The 26026-nt window shown below is 32.7% G+C and overlaps 1 protein-coding gene across 1 annotated transcript in view; it reads right to left on the bottom strand.

Annotated features, from left to right (window-relative positions):
* LOC129002884 (E3 ubiquitin-protein ligase RNF144A-like) overlaps positions 1-26026 on the bottom strand; it is a 137667-nt gene that overhangs the window by 64180 nt on the left and 47461 nt on the right. The gene's annotated exons all lie outside the window — the stretch shown is intronic.

Here is a 26026-nt window from a genome sequence, read left to right as displayed (position 1 = left end):
TATGATTGTTTTTAATTCGCAAATAGTATGACAATTCACGTTGTACAAACAAAAAATCGTAAAAACAATTTTGAGATTAAAACAGGAAAAAATTAGTTTATTAAAACGTTTTTATTAGGTCGCTTTCTTGTCCGCTACAAATTTTGCAACCGATTTTATACTAACTTCCCGATGAGCTAGGGACTTGAAACTTGAAACATATCTCACAAATGGAAGACAATGCAATATTATACAATTTAATTTTCATATTTCCCTTAGGCTACGCCCCATGGGCTTGTTTTTATTAAATCGATTTCTTGCAAATTTTGATACTTCCCGATGAGCTAGAGACTTGAAATTTGAAACATAGCTCACAAATGGATGACATTGCAATATTATATCATTTAATTTTCATATTTCCTTTCGGGCTACGCCCCATGGGCTTGTTTTTATTAGCTCGCTTTCCTACAAATTTTGATATCAATTTTAAACGATGTAACCGATAAGCTAGAGACTTGAAATTTGAAACATAGCTCACAAATGCATGACAATGCGATATTATATAATTTAATTTTCATATTTCCCTTGGGCTACGCCCCATGGGCTTCCAAATTTTTCATGTTTACATTTTGAAAGGATGTAAATATATCAACTAATTTAAGTCAGCTGTAAATACTTAAATTTGACAGTTCAAAAAGCAGAGGTTAAGAGGTACAGGTTCTGCTCCCAAGAGATTCTTTATACAAACAAACATTTCAAAATAAAGATAAACAATCTGATTGCAGATATAAAGGAGTTTGTTAATAATGTCATTTGTTATTTATTTAGTATTCTATAAAGTAAACAATAAATCAAATAGATTGATATATTTATAGTTAATAGTAGGCCATACATGCAATCTAATACATAATTATATGCAAAGAAACTCAAATAAACCTTGGATTTCCCACATGCCTCTGTCTTAATCTGATATAGACGCTTGAAATAGATTTAACATACACACACATTAAAACTAAAAAGTATAAAATAATTTATAAATAAAAAACTTTTTTAAACAAAACGTTTTTAAACGCCCTAAAAAGTACAAAATAATTTACAAATAATTTATAAATATGTTGAGAGAGTATAAATACTTGTACGATTTAAAACGAAAAACGTGGGGTGCATGCAATAGATAGTTTACAATTACCTTCACCTACTGAACTAATGTATTATTATAAATTAATTGCATGCACCCAACGTTTTTCGTTTTAAATCGTACAAGTATTTATACTCTCTCAACATATTTATAAATTATTTGTAAATTATTTTGTACTTTTTAGGGCGTTTAAAAACGTTTTGTTTAAAAAAGTTTTTTATTTATAAATTATTTTTATTTGATACGAGATTCTTATAAGGCAAATCTCGGTGTTACAAAACTGGTTATAATGTTCACGAATATAGCGACTGGGAATCATGTTGATATATTACATGTTATGAATCATAATACCATATTAATAATTTTTAGTAAAACTAATGGTTATGTACAACTTTTCAAGGTATGTAAATGCAGCCACTTGTTTGATAAATTTTGGTGTGGCATTAATTTCAGCTGACTGCTATAGACTGAATGTATCAACGTACATGTTATGTTTAAACTACGTAATTAGTGACACAAAACTTTGACACCATTGTATGCTAGAATGTAAGCATTAATTACTCAACCACTAATCTAAACAACGTATGGCACTTGAAAATAAATCTCCATCCTTCATAACTTATCGACTCTATTTTGGTCTTTCACGAATATAAGTTTTTGGCTGTTGACTACAATTTGTAAACGAAATAATGAGAGAACGAATCGATCTAAATAGAACAAAAAACTTCAATTAATTAACAAGCCATCCCTTAGCTGAAAGGGGGTGGGTGAATTGTCTTTGATAAGCACTTTGGATAATTACTCTAATGGCAACATCGATTGGCTGTGAAACTAGTTTATTGTAAACACTGAAAAACTACTACACGCCTTGACTGTCAATCGTGGAAAATATAAAAACTTAATACAAATAATACTTGTTAGTTTTACCATAACACATCGTAACATGTAAAAGATTTGAACAAATCGTGTTTTCCCCTCTGGGGACATCAAAATGAAAAAGTGTCTAGGGTCTAGGTCTTGCTATCACATCTACGGTAATAGCTTCTTCTTTAAACATTAATTCGCTAAAAACAAAAACGCTAAATATTGAAAATATAATTGAAAGGTAATTTAATGTCTTAAAAAATTAGCTAAACTCTATAAATTGCAACAAATAAATTTAACCGAGATTCTTAAATGAAAATATAATGTTACGAACACATCCAATATATGTAATGATATAATTTGATCGTTATACAAATTGTAATAAAGTATCCAATAAAACGAGGTTAGTCAGCGAGCACAATAATTGCGGATAAATGCATTGACAGAACAGAGTTTATCTTCTTTGGACACGCAAGACCCGTCGACTTGGTGCAGTGGTGTTGTATACTCAGTCTCAGTATAGAGGTTGGATTCAAGCATTAGAGGTTGGACCAACAGGAAAGCTATTTATTTGTAAAACACTGGCTTTCAAGAATTTGCTACTACTCATGTTAGCGTAGATATATCGAATTTCAACGAAGGATTATTTATAGATTATTTCACTGTTGATTAGAAAGATTTTGTAAGAGTTAAAAAAATTAGCCAAATGATTACGTTGACTGTAGTAAAATACTGAAAATATTAATTTTTTTATATCTCAAAATTGTATACAATGATGATATTTTGGTAAAATAAGATATCACAGATTCATAATCCGTTTAATAAGGAGAGGATTTAACGATATTGACATAGCTGGGACTTTTTGCAATACACCATGGGAGGGTCGGCTGGTTAAGCGGTTATATGTTTAATGTCATTATTCAAAATATCGGTGAATCGCAAATTTGTAGAACAAATAAAACTATTACTGATAGCAAGTAAATAGTGATGAGACATCCAGTACCATACTAACATGTTTAACTCTAAGTTTGTTTTCCAGTCTATAATATCTCTTTAGGATCACAGTGTAGTTCTTTATTCACCAAAGAATTATGACTATGTAACAAGAACGTAGCCCAGTGGTTCAGATCCCACCATTACTAGTCCGTCTCCTGACCAAGAAACCAAAACGTATAGGTGTTCGATGAAGGATACATTTTTCTATATTTACAAACTCCTTTCTCTATAAGCCAAACTAATTATTTATTATGGTCATAACCGCAGACTAGAGAATACGTACCACGCCGTCTGTGGTATAACATTATGTATTTATGTATAACATTAACATGAAACTATTAGGATTATAGTTTTATGTTAACTATACTCCTATAGTTTGGAAGAAATTGGTTATATGATGAAGTTATTTAGTTTATCGCTATGACTGGGTGTTATAAGACTCGGCGGCGACTGGCACAAACATTGATCAGTATGTTGGGTCCTAACCCGTCGCAGGCTAAATTATCGCATCAACATAAAAATTGATACTTTATTGTTGTCTCTAAATTGTATCTTTCAAGCTACAAGTCAATAATGACTATGACTAGAAAGGTTATTTCGTTTTTTTAACAGTAAAGACACACATTTACACTCTCTGAACCCTCTAAACCCAGGCCATACGGTTGGTAATATTCTTTCAGATACAACAATGAGTTTAAAATAAATGGAAGTTGATAAGTAAAAGGTAAAAACGAATCTATTGTTAAGCATTTTTAATTTAATTAATTTTTAATCTATGTCACTGAACAAATAACAAACACGCTGTCAGCTTTCACAGACGTCAGCCGACATATTCTATTTATGCGGTTAAGACTGTAATTGTTTCCATTCAACTGTAGTGAAGCAGAAATGTTGTTTTTGGGTAAATTATTCAGGGGACTAGTTTTCAAGCGAATAAAATAACTTCAAATTCAGTTTCAAATTCAATCCCATCTCATTTAAGTAAAAAGGCATTTTGTAAGCCTACTTTATGAGAAACTACTGCGCAAGCTGCGCGGGACATCGGTCCGTGGGTCCCGGCTCCCTGGTTCAAATCATGCCAAATAACCAATAGATTTTTTTGAAGTGATAATGCCCCAACCCCTATGTATAAGCTTACTTCTTCAGACTAGAAAAACGATCCCGGTCTAACGCCTAGCATCCCTAGACAAAAAACCCAGGAGTACAGTATTATGTATATAATTTGAAACATTACGAGTATTGAAATCAGATACAATTTAGAAAACTGCAACACAAATCGTTATAGTCGCCAAAATTATGAAATTTGATGTATTTTCAATAATATTTAAATTTACATAAATTGAATGAACTTTTCCCTTAAAGCTACAAAATATTTTATTTCATTGGTAGGAAAAAGCTGTTAGAAAATTTGTAATTAGGCAGAAACAAAAGTAAATGTAACTATTGCAATTTTAGTCACCATGAAAACCAATCGATGCACTACTTATCAACAACAGCTTAACATGGTAAACTGGAAATCATGGGGGCTAGAGCCTTAAATCAATATAAAAAAAAATTGGAAAATCATAGTGTATAGGCTAATTTTCAAAGGTTTCGAATTAATTAAATCAGTAAAGGTAATACGCATTTGTGTAAAAATTAAAATATCAACAATCTTAGTAATAAATATGACTAAAATACTTAAATTATTTACAGTAATATAAATAACCTTTCGCTAAAAACAATAATTTTAACTTAACAACCAACCCCACAGAATTCATAATGGAAATTACTCAAATCTTCACTTAACTAGTACAGTTTTAGCGTAGTAATAAAAAAACTAAGTACATGAGTAAAAAAACTGCTGTTTTCCCAAACGATATTTATTGTTTTCTAAGTTCGTCCATAACAAAAAAGAGTAAATTGGTTCCATGTTCATTTCGATTTCACATAAGCTTAGTAGCTCCACAATATAAAATTATTTGTAGGCTGGTAAAAATACTTAGAGAAAAAGAAGGTATTCAAAGTACAGTAGTAGGAAATGATCGGTAAAATCCTTGAGCCCTAGTACCATTTATATAACCTTGGCCTTACTCAAGAAGTTCCACCCACAACAATCGATGTAAATAAACAATATTGAGGTGGTGAGGGGCGTATATTGGTCGATGAGATTGGTTTCTGTTGAGTGAACGATGTATCCTACACGGACGGGAAACGTGCAGTAGGCGGAAAATATTACTTAGCTCAGAACAGCTAATGTTAACTAATTAAATTTAAATTTTGAATTTATCAATAGCTGCAAACAAACACATTAAATAGCCTTCATGAACAGAAAATCGTTTAGGTTTAATGGAAACGAATGTCACATGGCCTCCTTCTGTGTTTTACCCAAATGAATACATTTGATGTACAATGATTTTATAATAAAAAGGCAACTTTGTCGATCCATGGGACAAAGCCCTTAGGTAAAATTGAATACTCCCTTTTTATACAAGTCAAAAGTATCTAAATACATAGCCATTACATAGTATACCGGTTGAAATGTTCATTTTCGACGGTGCCGGTGCTCCAGTTTCCCACGTGAAGCTTTTGTGTCACCACCAGTATAGTTTGTGTATTCATTGCCACCAGGCTGGGAGGCAAACAATCAAACAAACAAACAGATTTGAGTGTCTCATTCGGCTTCCATCGGGTGTAAAACGAGAAAACTAAAATATTACAAGCAACAATGCCACACCAAGTGTTTTTCTGACACTCACATCACAAGCTAATCTATAAAAAAGAGGTTCGATCTTTGAACGCAAATTTGCAAATTATTAAAACAGGTAGGTAAAATGGACGCAAGGAAGGGTAGGCCTAAAATTTAACTTAAGTAGGTATATTTAAAAAAATATATTTTAATGTGTTACCGTATCTGAATAATTAGATCGACGCAAACCAAACTTCATAGACAAATAAGTAGACCAATTACGTTTATAGAAAGAATAAACCCTCATTTTGTGGAAAGCTATTACAAGGTTTGTGAAGAAAATATATCTATCACCGTAGTCCAAAGATAAACTAATATAGCATATTTGAACTACTTAAAATGTCTTGATTTAAACTATAAACTTTTACTTATCTTACGTAGTAATCGTATAAGTAACTACAACGTTACTGTTTGAGACGAATGAGGAATTGACATAATTGTAATAGAGCAAAATAGATAATTTCAAAGCTAGCAAAGGCTTCTGAAAGTTAAGGTAAGTGGATTAGTCTTTAATGAACTGGATTAAACGTTCCGTCAGAACCAGTTAAACTTACTACTCAGGTGAACTTGTCTCTAGGGAACTTCGATGGATACATTTAACGTGAGCTGTCCCTTATGTCATTGACTACGTTAAATATGTCAATGTACATGACCATTATATGTATGTATGTATATTAATGTACCAGATGTATATTTCGATAAACGTTTATCCATCTATATTTTTTAGTAACGTCAATTTAAGGTAGAATTTGTATCACAAAAAAAATAGCAAATTACACTTGAAAACTTAATGAAAGCATCTAATTTTGATAGGTACCTTTACATATCAATGATCATGTACCGGGTGTTTAAAAAATATTGGTGCGAAACTAAACTAATTAAGTACAGTATCGGTTTGACTTGATTAAAACAGTTGTTAATACCAACAATGGAAAGAACATGTTTATAAGTTTGTTTTGATTCGGTTATTTTTTTTGTCTAGGGTACTTGGTTCACTATGACAGATTCTTTTACTAAATGGGTACTACAAAGCGATAAAATGATGTGTGTCGGAGATTGCTAGAACTGGAGCATGAAGCATTTGCAACTGTTTAACGAAACTTGCGAAAAACATTTAGAAATCACACTCCTTGTCATAAATAACTGCATTCATTGGGAAGGAACTCTTTCCATTGTTGCCTAAACAGCTGTGCAAACCATACACCTGTTTAGTTCTACACAATTTTTTAAACAACCTACATTAATCCTAATTATGATTTATTTATTTAGTGGGTTCCTATATTATGAATTCGAATTTGAAATGACCTTGTTCGTATGAAATAGTTAAACATCTTAACTACACAATCTACATAAATGTTTTACATTTCAAACGTTCAACACACCTGTCCACAGGCTCGTAGAATGTCAGTTTAAAACCCAATTAAGTTAAGTATATAGCATTACTGCTGGGAAACCGGTAGAAAAACTGGGATTTGTGTTATTACAGTTGTGCAAACAAAATTACAAGCTTTCCATAACCACAGACAAGCCGTTACGCCGTTAGACACACGATTAACATGAATACGTTTTATAAATAATCCACGTTAAGACGAATTGATTTCCTTGTATATCAGTAATTTTACAACAAACGCCTTAAATTTGTTTGAGAGTTGTGTTAAAATAAAACATAACTAGCTTACGAGTAGATTTAGACTAAACATCATATCTTACCAACAAATTATAACTAACTTTTCCATCCTGAACAAATTAGCCAGTCCCTAACATTTTTAACGAACATGTCGAAAACTAACTCTGAATCTAAGGATCAATGAAAAGTGTTAGTTCACCATCTAAACAATAAAATACAAAACATAACAATCTATTTCAATAGAAAATGGTAATAATCAGCATTTCAAGTAAAATTGTAAAACGAATGTAACACATAACCAGCTAAAGACTTCCAAAGACGCTTAACACAAACTGCATTCATAAACATAGCAATAACGAGTTCTCGCTTCTCGTCTTCCACGAGAGGCGAAGCTAATGAGCTCCGAGTTAACTTGTTAAACCAAACTTGTCTTCCTTTAGGGAGATAACTGCTTTGGGCCACAAAATATATCGTGTGTAGAAAAAAAAACTAAAAAAACCCGAGGCCAACGTGTCTGAGTTCCGATTTACTGGCCTGTGATGTCGAGCTTCCTTTCAAAACTAAACAGGAACTCAATCCTTATTCAAAGCGTACCACGAGTGATATGAGCATTGAATCTAAAACTAAAAGAGAAACTATAATTAACAGTAGTATACTACGAGAGCCTACGAGTAGTAGTCCCTTTGAATCAAAATACCGACTGTCAATCAATGGTTGTACATACAGTGTAAGTTAGGAAGACTAGTTATTCAAATAATTTAAAAACTCAAACGGCTAATCATAACTCTTTAAGTATAAGGTTTGTCAGTTATACATGGAGGAAATCGTTCTTGAGATTTCTAGACGAAAAACCTGATATACTATAAATAATAATTAATATACTTACTGCTTTAGTATTGTACTTTGAATTAAATTAAAGGTTATACCTACAATATACAAATAGTTATCCGAAACCAAAGAAATAGGACACGAAAAGCACAATTCCTGACCTTCCCGAATAGTAAAAACCCGAAAACCCGCCAAAGTCACAGAACAAAACAGGTTTGGTTCCAAGTTTTTCTGATGTGAATGATGTGTTTTCTCATATAGGTTTAGGTTTGGCGTTGAGTTTTGGTGGTAAGAAAATAATCGATTCAACCGGTGATAAGCTGTCGGTTCAATCAATAATGGACCAAAAATCCATCCAATCATTGTAAATAATAGAATCATTTTGGATGTTGACAAACAATCGATTTGGTGGTTTGTTGGTGTTAGAAAAGGTGTAATTAATTATGATTAAATGGATCCGTTAAAAAAAAGTGGTTAAACATATTTCAGACGAATCGTTAGAGGTTATTGGACATGGATATTGTTGCGCATAGTAAACATGGGTTGGTAATTAAAGTGTTCCAAAAGTGCTTGAGTATTGCACTCGATTTGAACAAATAAATTGTATTTAATACAATACAGGTACTGTAGTAATAACGATTCAGGAAGTATCCTTAATGCTACAGGAAATATCCAATAACGATTCAAAGCTTTTAAGAACTAAATCCTTAAATTACCTGTCTACCAATTGATTACATTGTAATCCTTTATGTGAAATGAACTTCGGCGATTAATAACTATTTTCAGTACTCATATAGTTTCTTGATCTTCCCCATTACAGGTGCAAATTAAAGTTTGAAACACGTAAAACGTTTGAAACACGTAGTAGCACCTGTAATGGCATCTTATATGATGAGGGTGGTTCAATCACCAATGTGATTTTCCCATATAAAGGATTACAACGTGATCAATTGACGGCAGGTAATTTGATTCTTTTAATTGTCTATTATTGATCCGAAAAAATGACAAACAAAAAACGAAACTAAATCTTGTAACGATAGTAAGACCAATATTAAAATAATAAATTAAAAAATTTAAACTTTAGAGTGAGGAGATAATTCATACTTGATGCATAGTGAAATTTGATTGAATATTTTTTTTATTTTTCAATAAATGTTAAGTGTTAGTTCTTAAGATTATTTTAGGGACTGATAGAAGTACAGCTTAAAGTAATTGCCCGTGAATTTCTGCACAATATTTTGACTTACTCTCTTAAAGAAATAATGACACAAGTCTTTTAACACTTTTTCGGTATATCTATACTTATATTGTAAGCGTTTATTAAACAGTAAGTAGATAACAAACTCTTTTGACTTTATGATGACCGATGTGTCAAAATCGGTCGCCATTGTAACATAAATGATTAATTTATATATTTACAGTTTTGGAAATTGTGGTAGCATTAGACTTACACTCAAAATGTGTTAAAAGACGTACGTTGTTACATTTACATAGTAGAACCAATATTATTGAAACAAAATCGATTAAATGGTTAGATTAATCAGTTAAGATATAATTAATCGATTAAATCGGACAATCGATGCATCGGTTGTCGGTTGTGGCGGCCTTGGTCACCTCACTCCCACGCGTGACGTCACATTATTGTTACAGCTGACCTTAGACTGGTAGGAATGTGGAACTGAGGCGCGACTTGGCACACACTGCGAGGTACAACACCAGGCCGCGATGTAGTGCAACCGCAAACACTTTGTTTTAGTTTCGAGTGTACTCCAATCTACGGTTGGACAACAGTTATTTTAAATACACAGGCCACTAGAGATACATCAACAATCTAGTGTTTTAAAAACACAAAGGAGGTGTTGGCGCGATGTAGTATCACCGCCAACACTTGTTTGTAAGTTCCCCCAACTGGTTAAAAGAATATTTAAGCATGCTAGAGGCGGTTTTGTTTTATCTTAACTTTATGGGTGTTTAACACCTTTGACAGTTTTACTGTTTTAAAGGGAGTACAGCCCTTGGTTGTGTGACCATTTAACGCTGGCCCTCCGATAGATATACTAATTTTATTGAGAGCTTAATAACAAATAGCATCAGATGTGGCTTGTGATCGAAATAGAAATCTTCACATTTGAAGGGAATGCCCAGGTTTTCGCTCTAGGGAGAACCACGCGAAATTTGAAAACGTTTATATTTCATGCTACATAACAATTAAAAAGAGTTGAAACCCCAATTGGGATTTTGAAATACAATTTTAGCTTCATAAGGAACACGAACACTTAGTAAAGGAATCGATGAAGACAAGAGAGGTAGGAACAAAACTTACCATTCACTTTATAGAAAATGAAAGCGTAAGAGATACTGTTGAAATAAACAATCTTAGTATAAAACAAACCCCTTGAATAGTTTTAAGAGTTCGATATGGCATAAATGTGATATGACATAAATGTGATATGATGTGCGGTTTACTAACAAAATATGTAAACTGCTAATAAGGACAGGCTAGTTAGAATTTATTCCTACAAATTTCGAAATGTATTCGTGAACGTACAAAAACTGTTCAATGTTCTCTACAATAATTGAATAGAGAATGCTGAGGCCTTAAGAATGCCGAGTAGGCTTATAGAATACGTTTTGGTAACTAAACTCAAGTTTCTTCTCAGTTAAAATCCATTTTCAGCGCCCAAAAAAATATGTTTTCAAATTGAGTTCAAACTTTATTATAATTGCATACCGGTATTAAATTACCCCAAGTTGTCAGAATCCTGTTCGCCTCGCTACCTACCACTTCTTGTCACTTACGAACTGAAGGTAAATCACTTTTTACGGTGTTACACACTGCATTTGCAATAGACAAGGATTCAGGTTTGTTTGTTCATTAGCACACAGTAGAGAAAAACACATAGCCTATAACATGTTATTGAATTCAATTATTTAAGATTCCTTGAATATAGATAGAGTTCTAGTGATATTAAGGCACGATATGAAAATTTTATCAATTAACACAACTTTTGAAAACTAGAACTAAACGAGATTAGGCAAGTCAACATTTTGACTAGATATGGTGGAATTTTTTGAAATCTATTGAAAAATTTCAAAAAACTCTTTCATTGAACGGATAAAAAAACAATCAATAGGTAGATTAGTAGCCTATGTCATAACTAGGCTTAAAGTGGCTTTTGGAAATGAACATGGATGGACATGGACAAGATACGCCCCCCAAAACAAGACAAGATTTCACCCTTGTAATAAAACATTTCTTTGAATCACACTGCTGTATTGATTGGGCTAACTAGTTCAAACCCCAATTGTTAAATATATTTTACCATTAAAAGTAGCTCAAACAATGGCTTTCCTTTAGTTTTACTGTTATAAACTAACAACTTTTTTCTATTTCGTCTTTCCCGATTGAGTTAATGGACATGAAAAACACAATGAACATGTCGAACACCTTGAACTAACGGTTGCAAAAATGAATTGTTTGGACGTTACACTACGGGTTTTCTCCAGGGGAATCAAAAATTTGAATTGCTGGATGAATTTAATTATTGGAATTTATTCGTGTCTTGTAAGTTTGAAACTTTCTAACTGATAAAAAAACAACAAATACAGTGGTAACACCTGCATTTATTCCAAAGACAATTTGAATTATTTAAAGTGATTAAAATGCTTTAACTACTGGGCGGATTGGGCTAAAATTTGGCATGATGATAGCTCACATTCCCGATTAACATATAGGCATATTCTTATCTCAAAAATCCTTTCGGGCTCCGCCCCAGTGGCTCTGTAGCTCTCCATGTTAACCTTATGAGAATTCATATTTAATGGGAATTAAAGAATTTAGTCAGCTGTTTTAACTAAAAAAGTTGATTCTATGATATGCAAAAGCATTAAAAAGTTATAAGATTTACCAACAAGGTGCAGCACTATTATTGTTTTGCATTTATGAAAAACTAAGCAGCAACAAAAAACTGTGATACGCAATGAGAACTGTCAAAGTAGGATTGTTTACAGGCATGTTTATGTTTTTAATTTCATGAATGATTTGTGATATTTTGTGGATTTTTTATCATTTATTTTTCTCTATTGTTTAGGAGAAGCTGTAGAACAGTAGGGCTATGGTAGATGTGTAATACCATAGTATACCGTAAATTTAAAGAAGCAAATTTTGTCAAACTGTGTCTTGCCTTATTGCAAACGCAAAACTTGAGTATCACTGCAATAAGCATTTCATACTTGATGCCAACCCCGTACGAAGGACGCGTTCTCTGCTAGTCATTAAATATTCTGAAATACTAGATGGTGACTCTCTATTATTTTTTGCACTTACCAAAGAATGAAAATCAATTTAATAATCTGGAATATAATTAATTGATCACAATGAAAAGTAAATTTCATAGTCAACAAAGAGTAATCAAAAGCTTGATCTACAGATCTGACTCGCAAAGTCATCGCATCTGACTCTTGATTCGTGAACATAATCATCTCCCGCTAATGCGACATTGAGTAATTAATTATTGGAAATCGTTTGGTTTTATATTAGTAATTTTAGATGAACACATTCTACATCAGGTATCGTTAAAAGTTTTGTTGGATTACTGACACACCCAGGGCCGGATCTAGACAATTTTTGAGAGGGGGCAAACTAAAATTTGCCGCCCCCCTTCACCCACAACAAAAAATCCCTCACAAATTCCCCTTCTTCTTTTCTTTAGCTGATTTTTTGTACAGTCCAACCTCAGTGAAGGGACCGAACTGAATATTCGTTATATCAAGGATTTCGTTAAAATGAGGTTCGTTATATAGAGGTTAGGTTTGCAGGAATTTCGCTAAGTCGAGGTTCAGAACCAGCGTCGGTCAATATAGGCTGTTATTTGACCTCATTAAAACACAATTAAAGTAGCATAGGCTACAATACTTTACAGTACAGTGTTCATTGTAAAGTAGAACCTACTGTATCCAATAGTCAATGGTAGAACCTAAATTATCCGGCATAATAAAGGTAAGGGATCTTGAATATTGCGCAATCATGACAATGGCATTGCCCTTGGTACAGGATAAAAACTGTAAGTTTAAAATCACAGCTTGTTCTAACCCTCCCAAAACCTAGCCAAACACTACATTGCGTAGTCATAAACCATGTAAAAAACAAAACAAAACAGTAGAAAGTTTTGTAAGCTACTGACTGCTCCGTGATAGCACAGAAAACGTACTACTATAACCTACGTTATAGTAGGTTATAGTAGTACGTTTTCTGTGTTGATAGGCCGGTAGGCTACTTACAATACAGTACTAATTTATCACAACAGAGGAATGTCAATAATAATCATTAACTATAGCATTAGCATTGGTGTTGCTAGTTGAAACAAATCGTATTGAAAACAATCAATTATTAGATAAGTCATTATAAAAGTGTATATTCATAGCCAACTTAAAGATAATAAAAACTCTTGTAAATTAAGGAGTGTTAAAATAACGATGTTGCTATTCTTTCTCTTTGCTTTTGTTTTTATATTCTTTCTTAGATTTCTCTTTATCCAAAAATTTACAATTCACCATATTTACTTATCACCCAATCACAGCTTACTACAGATTACGTCGTCATCAGTCCTCAGTGAATGAAATCAGTTCTCAGTTGCAACATTGCGTGCGCACTGCGCAGCGACAGCAGACAGAGAGATGTGTAAAACGGAGCAGACGAATGTTAGCGCAAGCGATGACGTCACCTTTCCATTTAAATTGATAAAGAAACAGATTTTCAAAAACAATACTGTGGTGGGGGATTTGTTATATCAAGGGAAAGACGTAGACAATTCGTTATGCAGAGGTTAAATTCGCAATGTAGAGGTTCTGACAATGATAACGGCAGTGAGGCAGGGCGGCATGGCGCCTTGACTGGGATGGCGATCAGCTGAAATTGTAAACAAACTTTGCTGTGCTGCTAACTATGCTATTAGGGCTCTCAGTGTTTTCTACTCCGTTGCAATTTATATTGATTGCTATTGTAAAATTATTGTTTGTTTATTACGTTATTCAGTTTTGAAATTACTTAATTGACGTTCCTTATGACGTTTGGCTCATTAAAAACTTTTACAAACCGTATTAAACAAATTTTCTACAAACCAGAAATTTGCCGCCCCTCAACCCTGCCGCCCGGGGCAACCGCCCCATCTGCCCCCCCCTTGTTCCGGCCCTGGACACACCAAACATCAACTAAAATAAATAAAATTCAGTGCGCCGGCAACAAAAAATACCCTACCGGTAGTCTCATTTCGTTTGATTACAAAAAAAATATGTCCCTAATTTTAAATAGTGAAATAAACGCCGTATTTTTTTTTGAAGAATTTGTGCAATAGCTATACCATAAAATAAACTCGCAAGAGTTTTAATTAATCATTATACACCTCATTCCTTTGCCAAGGGGAAATAATAATGGTCTTTTGTCATTGTTTTAACATAATATAGTGTTAAAAGACATGGCAAACAAACCAAATAAAAATACAGTTAATAATAATTAGATTTAGATAATAACTTTGTATTAGCTCATCGACACGGTTACGCTGCTACTAAACATCTCCTTAAAATATTTATTTAATAATTCACACGAAAAAGTCAATGTAACCGCAGAGCTATAATAAAGATATCCGGATTTAGCAGGTGAGATAGCAATGACTAAATAATGCTGCAATCTTTATCATTACCTCTTTATCAGTCAAGGTCGTTTGCATTTTGTTCTCAACAGAAGAAAACTTAAAATTGCACAGGGGAACATTTTACTTCGATGTAATTTCTAAGATGTTCATGAATTAACATAGTTTCTATACAACTGAGTAAAAAATGGCAGCCGTCCAAAAATTCAAAATGGCAGATTCATGAAATCTTGAAACGGCTGCTATTTTTGACTCGGTTGTCCGATGGTTGTCCGTTGGAGTTTAAATTTGCGGCATTTTATTCTGCCAGTAAAGACCTTTCATTTTATGTACTTATCAACCTATGCTCCTATTCAGGATTTCCTTCCGACTCCTTGTGGAACGTCCCATGATATTACAGAAAACTGATACCAGTTCCTTCAAAAAGTAGATTTTTTAGGTTTCGTGTTGATGCAGCAAATATAATTGATTTATCTTTTATCGTTAGAACATATTGAAACCGCGCGGGACTTTATTTACACCCTGCAACTGACCTCTAGGTTAAGTTAGGTGTTTACCACCCCTGCACGTATAGGTACATTCCAATGAAATTTATTTGCCGCTTATGTAGCGTTAAATCCCCTAGAATGTGTAAAAACTGTTATTTTTTTATCCGAGTAGCAGGGCTACAATTAAATAATTACGACACATTAAATATTCTTTCCATTTTCCCTGTCACAGTACGATGGGACATTTTCGAAGTCTAGTGTAAGGAATATGGCACAAGTGTTAGTTTTCTTTCCTTATTACATAAATAAAGTGTTTTAAAGAGACATGAGATGCACTTTATACTGCATTCTAACATGGCATGTTAAGCACAAGTGACGGCTAGTTAGTAGTTACTACAAATAATCAACAGATTTAGCAATTACGTTTGATTAATTGATGGTTAAATAAGCCATAAAATGTTAATATCAAGACACACGCTGCCAATTAAATAGAATAATTTGAATATTGATAAATGTAAAATGAAGAATCTAATCAAATACTGATATAAAGACGTATTATCTTGTTCATTGGTATTGATAGACAAGTTGGTTTAACATAGAATAATGATAACAATTATGAACATGATTCCTTCAAATTAAGGGGCATAAAAATAATGGTAACGTGTATTTAATGTAAACTGAATTACAGCTATTTAAAATTTATGTCTTAATATTAAATAATAATGTGAAATCACGTGTAACATGTTATAGAGGGAGAGCAAGTACAGTAAAAGGAAAAGAAAGTTAAGAAGTTAGAACTAGCAACAAAATTTTAAAAAAAATCTTTACAGTGATAGCTGGTATATTTACGAAAATTTTTTTGACCTGATAATATGTATAGATCTTAAGACTCGGATACAAAATATAACAATTTCTTAATATTTCTTGGTATGGATGTTGAAATAACTCTGCTTAGGCACAACAACCACGAAACTAAACAAATAATATTTCCAGAAATACATCAAAAGAATTGAACAACACATAAATTTAATGTTAACACAAGAAGGAAACTGATGTGACGGTCCGAATGTAATTTATTTTTTTAAGTAGGCCTAGGTTTAATTACTCTACATGCTGTCAGTTATAAAAATCTATGATGTGGAAAATATTCTTAAAGCATCTGATACACCAAGAGCAAGAGTAATAAAATTTCAAAACTTTCAACAAGTATACCAATTTTAAAGAACACACTAGTGAAACATTACTATGTTGTACTTTACCATAGCGATTAAATCCAGTGTCATCCAGTGGATTCCTCACCTGTAATGAAAATAAGATTATGAAAATTATGCAGAAAAAAGCTATTAAAGTGGTAGTAAGTGTCGAGTTCATTATATTTTCGCACCTCTAAGTGGGAAATCATTTATACTCACCAATACAATAGGAAAAATAGACATCACCGATTTAGTAGTTAGAGGGTGTTTTTTGGTGATCAAGGCCCAAGCTTATACCCTATCAATCGCCAACGATACAGTAATAACCACCTTGTGATAATGTAAGGACCAGAGAGCACAGAATAGAAATTTCTATTCTGTGCTCTCTAGTAAGGACCCGTGAGTAAGAAACACATCCTTAACCTACAGTTAAAAAGAATGTATATTTCACCGAGGAAAATACTTGAAAAATAGCAATTGCACAGTTAATTACTTTTATGGCATATACAACTACCTGAAAATTTGAGAGCTTTAGAGATATTAAAATTTTTTGCATCTCAAATTTTCAGGAACCTACTTCATAGAAAATTAACTACGCAAAGGAAAAAACTAAATAGATTCAATTACATTTTCAAGTTTTCAATCACGCTGCTTCCCTATAAACGTTTACCCAGAAAACAACGAGCGCGAACAGGTAACGTGCGCACGCCGCTTTTAATCTTGCACCATAAAACAAGATTTGTGAGGGTAATTCAGCTGGATTAGCATCAATAATTACCCGAGTACGTGAACGATTCCGTGGAAATCGAAGGTCGTACTTGACACGTCGTGGAAACAATCGCACTCAGAAGCGTCATAAGAAGGCTGAGTTTCTATAGTTAAAAATACCAATAATAGGTACTGTATAAGTTTAAGCTATACGCAATAGCCTACCGACTACCACACTATGATGGTTTTAGCTGTTTTACAATTGGTTTTTGGTCAATTGGTGGCTGAAAGTTACGTTTTGTTGGCCATGTCAGCTCTCATCGTCATTTAGGGATCGAGCAGGTCTCTACATCCCTAGGGCCGCAAAATCAGCCGCCCGCTTACTTTTTTAAAACAAACGATCGAGAGCTGGAAAAACTTCGGTCTGTGGTACGAACGCTTTTTTCGCCACACTACATTCCCTATTACCACTATTCACCACAATAATGCACACTGATAGTCAACAGAACTACAACTTTAAGGTTATGTAAAGAAATAATTTGAGGAATCAGCAAAAATAATAATAAAATGTTGCTATGCTGTAAATAAAACAATAAAACAATTCTATTGAATGCTATGGAAACTGATTTTGAAAATAAATTATGAGAATAAAATTAGCGGAATAATCTAAACTCGTGCAAGCTTTAAGCATCGGTATGCGTTGTTTTGCATACATTTATTGCAAGTTTTTTATTAGTAAACAGTGGTTTTATCGACGAAGCGTGATTTGCATGTAACATAGCATGGTCTACAAGAATACAAATCTCGTGAATGTTTAAACAAAAGTTTCTATAGTTCACGATTTATGGGGAACACTTATGCGTAGACACACTCATTTAGATTTTAAAAATATTGTACTTCAGTGACTTCAGTTCCATCGGTAGTCAGATCCCCACGTGAGAGTATACAAAGTGTATGATACATAATATCTACGATAATTACTGCGCTAAGGATTTGTTCTTGACTTGCTCTATTTTATATGTTTGCGCCTTTGTTTATTTTAAATTATTCAGTTATTTTTGCTAGAGATAAAATACCATATTTACGGTTAAGGACAAAGTTTTTCTGACAAAATGTCAAACATTTCTATCAGATTCTATCAATTATATCGTAAATGTGTATTAAAACAACTAATTACTGTATAAGGCTCGTTGTTGTTAAGGAAATAATGTTACTGTAAGAAAGAACTACAAGGCGCAGAAAAATGACGTTCGAACTAACACTAGTTTATCATGCATTATTACGAACATTGTATGTACGGACAAACCCATATAAATCTCTTGAAAGACTTTCGATTTAGTCAATATACATAAACTGAGTCTGATGAGATGGATAAAACGTAAACACGATTACCCAAGAACCAGATGATCGAGGCTAAGGCCTGATCACGTTGACGTTTAACATTGAATTAGCTTTGCAGACTCCGCGATTATAATAGTAACTGCTTTACAATTGATGTTTATAAATGTTTACCCTGTTATCGTTGTTATAAATAAAACTGAGCATACCAATATTGTAATTGTATCCACATAGACTGATGCAAATTTATGTAACGCAAGTTATTCTGATCGGTAGCACGAGTAGTTTTTTATTGGTTTTACATATCCTTTTATCAGTTCCAAATTGTAACCTTCGTCAAATTGTTGCAGATTCGGCGAGATGTCCTTGCCAATCACTTGATTCCAGGAATATACATTAATTCTGCTTGGATAGCTTCGTTTGCACTACACTACAAATACATTTAACACAAGATATGACAAATAAATTAATACTTTTTGTCTAATAGGCTTATCACGGGGACGCAACTCATCGAGAATAATATAGAATGCTCGATTTATATTATGTGCTCATGCCGCAACATACACGGTACACGAGCGGGAACAGGAGGCATACACAGACTCCGAGTTATTAGTATTATAAAAAAAATTAAAAGTTAAATTTAGTATATTTTAGCGTATTAGTTCATTATCACAAATCAAGTACTTACTGTAAAACGTTTTTAAAAATACCACAGCTATTAAGATAGTTGCATCAAAAGGAAATTTTCAAGGAATAATCGCGATTGCGTTGACAGAGATTGGTAAACGTGAGAAAATAGTACTTTTTACGTCTAAAATAAACAACAAAACATACCGTAACCTTGTACCCTACAAGAGAAGTTATACGATTACCTGGGAAATTATGTGGTAATTTGTGGTGATAAAATCTCAGTGATATATCTTACCGTCCAGACCGTATATATTTCTATGACCAAAAAACTAGATTTATTTATGTATCTCAACACTTATATTATTTTAATCGTAATAATCTGATTAATCTATCAACAGGTTTTATCGATAAACAGACATAACGTGAGCATAATCAGTGTAAAATTAAGAAAAAAATCATTTATAATTTCTAAGATCATCGGACGACATTAGTAAATCAAATAGTTAAAAATATCGATGGGACTAGACTTTCCATTCCCATGCTAAAGCTCTGGCCAGTTTTATAATAAAATAATCGTAAACCACAATTAATTGAACCCTGGCATTTAAAAATTGTTCACGAATACACCAACTTTTTAACCAAGACAAACTTAAAACGCACGTATTGTAAACTTCCCGAGCTAGCTTCTTCTATATCACAAAAAAATTTAATTAATTTAATAAGTTTAGTAAATTAATTTTCTGTGGTTGGCTGGTGCATAAACATGGCTGCCTACATAAGTAACCCTAAGTCAATGCTAGGAGAAACTATAGTTATATGCCACAATACAGGCGGCATGTTTTCCAAATATCCTAGGAGCGGCATTGTACATGGGCGCAGGTTTATGGCAGGTCTAACAGATCGAACATGATCCTGATAAGCAGGTCGGCAGTGACGTCATCGATCAGCTGATTGTGACAGTTACAAGGAGAGGTCGATATCAGCTGACTGAGGGTACGCCCAGGAGGTGGCGTTAATTTATAAGGGAAAGTCAACCCACTTAGAATACGGCGGGAAACAATAGCCTGACAAATCGCGGGTTAATAAATAACAAGTGAATATGGGTTGAGTTAAAATTGTAATCACTGATGTGACAAGGTTTAGAGTGGACGGATTAGTCGAAACCCTACCACATTATATAGCTCTACCATAATTCTTAATCAGATAGATAACATTCTAAGATTGGTTCCATCCGGTGTATAGATTGTGTTTACTATTTTTTTTTCTTACTAACAAATTTTCTATTTTTTGAATCGTCCTATGGGAATATTATCGTAAATGATAATTTCAACGTCAAAAAGAAAAAATCCATTTAGACAATACTAACGTACTTGAGCACCACCAACATGAAACACACATAAACAGGATTCAAGCTAACACTTACACATCAAGCTTATAACTTATATATCATAACCTAACATTATATTGTAACATTCTAATTTCCCTATTCAAGGCGATGATTTTATTATCGTGTTATTAAACACAATCGCATTTATAGAGTAGTAACTATCACTTACTTCTCCATTGTCAATTATCAGTTGAACGGAATTTCCTGCGATCAACTGTTTTGAATATAAACTGTTATTAATATACGATTCAACTAAAGAATCTAGGCAGTAAAAAGAATGAGTCTTTATTTTTATAATGTTGTGTGTGTTTTAAGGCCTTCGCCTTTATTGTAAGCGAACAGTCCACTGGTCATATCACCAATCACCATTCAATGTCGACCTTTCCTAAGATAGCACCATTAATCGTCAACGCAATGAAAATAATCGGTATTTGGGCGCAGAATAGACCCTGCTTGAGATAAATTAGCAGTCTTCAGATTTAAAAACAAGTTTCAATGAATAATACCCCCGCCGCAGCAGACCTGCCGTCTAAGCGAATTTCCATTTGGCCGAATTGATTTTCAATTGATCTATTTAAATGACATTAGGTTTAGCGAGTACCTAGGTTTGCTGCTACAGGGGAACTAATAAAGTAGTGTGTTTTTAGTAAAATATTGATAGCTGACTATAAAATAAATAAATTTGCCAAGTTTGATCAAAATATATCCATAAACAAGCAAACTACAACATTTTACAATATTCTCCTTAAGAATAACATGGGAATTTTAAATTTACCATTTTTTTAGTTTTCTCCGTAACCAATAACCGTACAAAAACAATTTTTATATACTGAATTGTTTGTTTTTTTAAGCTCTTTAAGAAGGTTTAGAGAAAAATTGGGAAATTTTGTGTTTTGAGGGTAAGAAGTGAGAAAAACCAATTTTTACCCCATAAAACCCCCCATAAAACCCTGTTCCCATGGTCCGATCATGCTGGATCGCGAACTCATTCAAGTTTATCCCGCCTTACACCTTCAAACCAAATTTCATCAAAATCGGATAAAAATTACTCAAGTTATCGTGTTCACGGACACATATATATATATATAAATCTATATATATATATATATACATATATAAAAATTTGAACGAATGGTGTTTTTGGCCTCTGGGGACATTAAAATGAAAAAGTAAATCGGTCCCGGGCCTAAGTCTTACCATGAGACCTACGGTAATAGCTACTTCCCTATAGGGAAATTCGCTAAAAACCCACCTGGCTTCCTACACAAAGAATATAACGGTCGTGTATCAATATAGCTTTTCTTAACACTACAAACTCACCAAGATCAAATAAAACATCTAAGATTAAATGAAATAAACGTCGACCCAGAAGTCCGTCTATCCAACACTATATTTTCGTAATCGATACAATATATTATGTATGTCGCGTCCATGTATGCATGATACATCAAGAGATGTATGGTAATATATCTGATAAATAAAACAGCACTGCGACGCGTAGCAGTCTAGTCCAGGTCGACTTCTTACTTTCTTCTTCTTACTTTAAGGTCAACAGAGTCATCATTTCAATTTCCAACCCACAAACTATAAGTCTTGTAACAAAAATCCATTCAATTCTATGTATGTATTTATCTATTAGATGTTTTACATAGTCTCTAAGATAGAAATATACCAAAACACAAAAATGTAAATACTTTTATTCATCACAGAATTCATGCACTTTTACTGTTCATATACTTGTAATATAACTTACAATGAAGGTTGTATTTTGAAATCAATGGTAGGATCTAAAACCAGTTGTACTTAATCGTTGAGATTTAGTTAAAACTAGTGTACCCTTTGCTCGAAATCGAGCAATTACTAACTATTACAAGAGTTAATATTTATTTAAAAACTGAATGGATTCGAAATAAAAAAAACCTCACAATAATTTTATTTGAGAATTTATTAGTTTTGACTTATTAGTTATTAGGTATATTAAGTATCAATTCAAATCGATCGGTATGGATTCTAATTTTAATAAACTTAGGTATCAGAGTTCGTTGCTTAGACAACAGATATTGTAAAATATCGGTACATAATATTTAATAGTCCTCCAAGGGTTGTCAGTTCATTCCATTCTTATCGTCTGATATTACATCAAAACTTAAATATATTTTCTCAAATGTTGGGATCATAGATACTTCACCATTAATCAATGTTATATCAATGCAATATACATCCTGTACTGTTAGAATGACTCGATCGCCATGAATTATTTCGTTTATTTCTATAGACAAATTCATTAGTTTAGATTATTTTTTTACAATAATTTCAGTAAGGGCCCATATTATTTTTTTCAATCTCCATGGTGTTTTGTAAAATTAGCAAATTATTAATACGCATTAGCAGCTCTAATTTTGCGTTTGCTTCACTAAATCCGATTAATTTTATACATTTTAAAATTTAAATAGTGTGTCTATAATAGGGTACAGTAGGCAATGATTGTCTATAACCACAAAACCCAAATCCTCGAACCATAGATAAACTGCCATAAATTTCATAATAATTAAGTATCAATATCTCCAGTAGTTGTGTTAACAATTTTACGTATACACGAGTGCAATATAAATCTGCTCATTATATCTGAACAAACAGAAACTGGTTTCGATATTTACGTTTAAAACAATTCAACTTCTGGGCACGTATTTTACCATAAATTCCACTTGTTTTCCTCAGTGAGCTTGCCAGATGACTTAAACATTACCTCAAACAAATCTACATTTTAAATCAATATTTTTATCGTTGAAATGTTTGATTGCGGCAAGACTTTAGATTAGTATAATGCACAGTTGAATAGAAAGATAGGCCAGAAAAAAGAAACAAGGAAAGACGTACAAAATACACAAAAAAATAGTCAGATATAGGCAGATATAGGCTATTTCGAACCCATAAAATCAATTTTATTAAAAAAAATTTCGATCTTTCATGTCAACAAATTACATACATTGACAGATGTATAGATACTGCACTAGCCTACTTAAATTACAAAAAACCTTGTATTAGTGTACTTTACTTTTACAGGGTGTCCACAGAAATTTTGTCATTAATTTCCCTGACTTTCCATGACTATCCATGACCATTAGCCATTGATTTCCATGACTCACGAACTTTACTCGAAAATTATAATATACTGTAAACACACAAATAATACTGCCTAGACAGAAAATATTGAAATACGTATTAACAAATAACAATGGCGTACAACAGGTACAACAATGAACTAAATACAAACTCAAAACCCATAAACTAAGACAACTGTATAAATTGAATTGTCTTATATTTGTGAAAAATTCGGAAAAATGCTACAATAGTTGGGGTTACGGCTGACTAGATCATTGAACGGACCCCTGAAATCCATCCATCATTGGTGATTTCCATGACTTTCCATGACTTTTTGCCTATTTCCATGACTTTCAATGACCAGAATTTTTTTCCATGACTTTCCATGACTATCCCTGACTTTCCAGAATGTGGACACCCTGTTTTAATACCAAACGAGAGCTTTAAAAAGGTTAAAGGTTATAAGAACTACCTATATTTCATTTGTATTTTATTGATGAGGAATTAATTTGAGTGCTGTATACATCTTGTTCATTTATTGGTATATTAACACAAACTAGCAATTTTCAAAAATGTATGTATATTATCTACAATAATCCGTTAATATAATCATCACGATGTTCATTTTACTATTTTACTCAACATAGATAGGGGTTTTATTCCATAAATAGAACAACCGCGTAATAAGAATAGGCCTAAATTGTTTATCTACCTTTATTCTGGTATCGTCACATATTAATCTGAAGGTCGCAAAATTAATCATGGGTAATATACCAAGGATAAACAGAAGTTGTTATTCTAAATAAAAAAATTATTTTTGATTATATAAAACCCCCAAGTTACAGACCAATTCGTAATGTTTAAAAAAAATCAACAAGAAAAATCCACTTTTATAACTCTGTAGCGATGAACGCAACCCTTAAATATTGTAAACCGAATCGAAAATAAAAATAGACCGGCATTACGGCAGTTGCAAATTATGAAGCAGTAAAGTATAATATAACAAGAGTTATTATATTTACAACATCGACTGGGTCAGCAATTCCCTCGGCACAGAGCCAAATGTCTTCCAATTTGTGGATCCTGACGTCCGGCCAGGACAACAAAACTGTCATATGTGATGTTTTTATAAAATTAACTTGTAATGCTTTTCAAAGTCTTGATCAGCATCGTACGTGTTATTAAATTATTTAATTTTCAAAGTCAAAGCTACACGATATGTCATCAGTACAAGAGCTTTCTATAAAATAGCATTCTAAGTTTGTATAAAGATGGGTTTAAATTGTATTTAAGTTAAATCAAAATTGTATTCAATTTACTAAAGATTTTAATTTCAATTGATTAATTATATAAAGCATGTAATGTCTTGTGGAGTTTTTTACCTACATACAACTGACTTGTTGCATAGGTACGTTACATTAAAAAAATATTCTGGTGACAATATTAACAATAAGGTTTAGATACAGATGAATAACTTACCATCTACAAAAACATCAAGCAACTGTATGACTAATTAATCGTGTGGTACAATCTACAGGGTGTTTCCCAATTGTCTGGACATATTTTCTGGACTTGTTCCTTGGGTTAAGACAAACATAAAATGCCATATAAGTATGAGTCTAAAATGCCTACATTTCTGTTTGTCGGTCTGTTTTTATTTTTAATAATTATTTTATATCGGGCATTTTTCAAGATAGCAATTTCAAAATTGATATAAAGGTGACTTTTCGTAGGTAAAGAGAGCTTACAAAGTTTCTTTCCAATATCTCAACCCGCTTAAATATGGCGGCCGTTTAAAATCTTTAACGCAAAATTTCATGAAAACCGTAAATATTAGGAAAATTGTTCTTCAGATAAAAACGATAGAGAATTTAAATCCGTATCAAATGAGACCTTGTTTGTTAAAATCGGATGACAGTCTATATTTATTGAATTAATATGAACAAGCTAAAGAAACTTGACATTTTATTCACTAAATATTTGGTAAGTAACCGGTCTTATTAAAGCATATGTAATTTTGCATAGCCAAACACTACGAAATTAAAATTTCATAAAACTACCTCCGTATGTTCTTTCAACGATGATGTAGTTTAAGTTATCTAAATGTTAGTTTCTTCGTGTGAGGATGTCTGTGTATATCATCCAGTTAGACAACTTAATTATGTAATCCGATGCTGCGGTTGGCGTATAACATCGGTAGATATTTACTAATTATCTGCTACATTACACCGTTACTGTATCAAAACCCTCTCCCTTTACGTTAGAATCTAGTGAACCCCTACCATATATAGATAACACATGTTGTACAAAGTGTTGGTTGGTTAAAACCTTATGAGGTAGCTGGAGGAAGGTGTAAATTAGATTGTTTAAGGA

Source organism: Macrosteles quadrilineatus, unplaced genomic scaffold, assembly GCF_028750875.1.
Source record: "Macrosteles quadrilineatus isolate MER2022 unplaced genomic scaffold, UCM_ALF_1.0 Scaffold_9__3_contigs__length_116548681, whole genome shotgun sequence".
Classification (NCBI taxonomy): Eukaryota; Metazoa; Arthropoda; class Insecta; order Hemiptera; family Cicadellidae; genus Macrosteles; species Macrosteles quadrilineatus.
The sequence above is the reverse complement of the archived record's forward strand: the minus strand, read 5'-3'. Positions and strand labels throughout refer to the sequence as shown.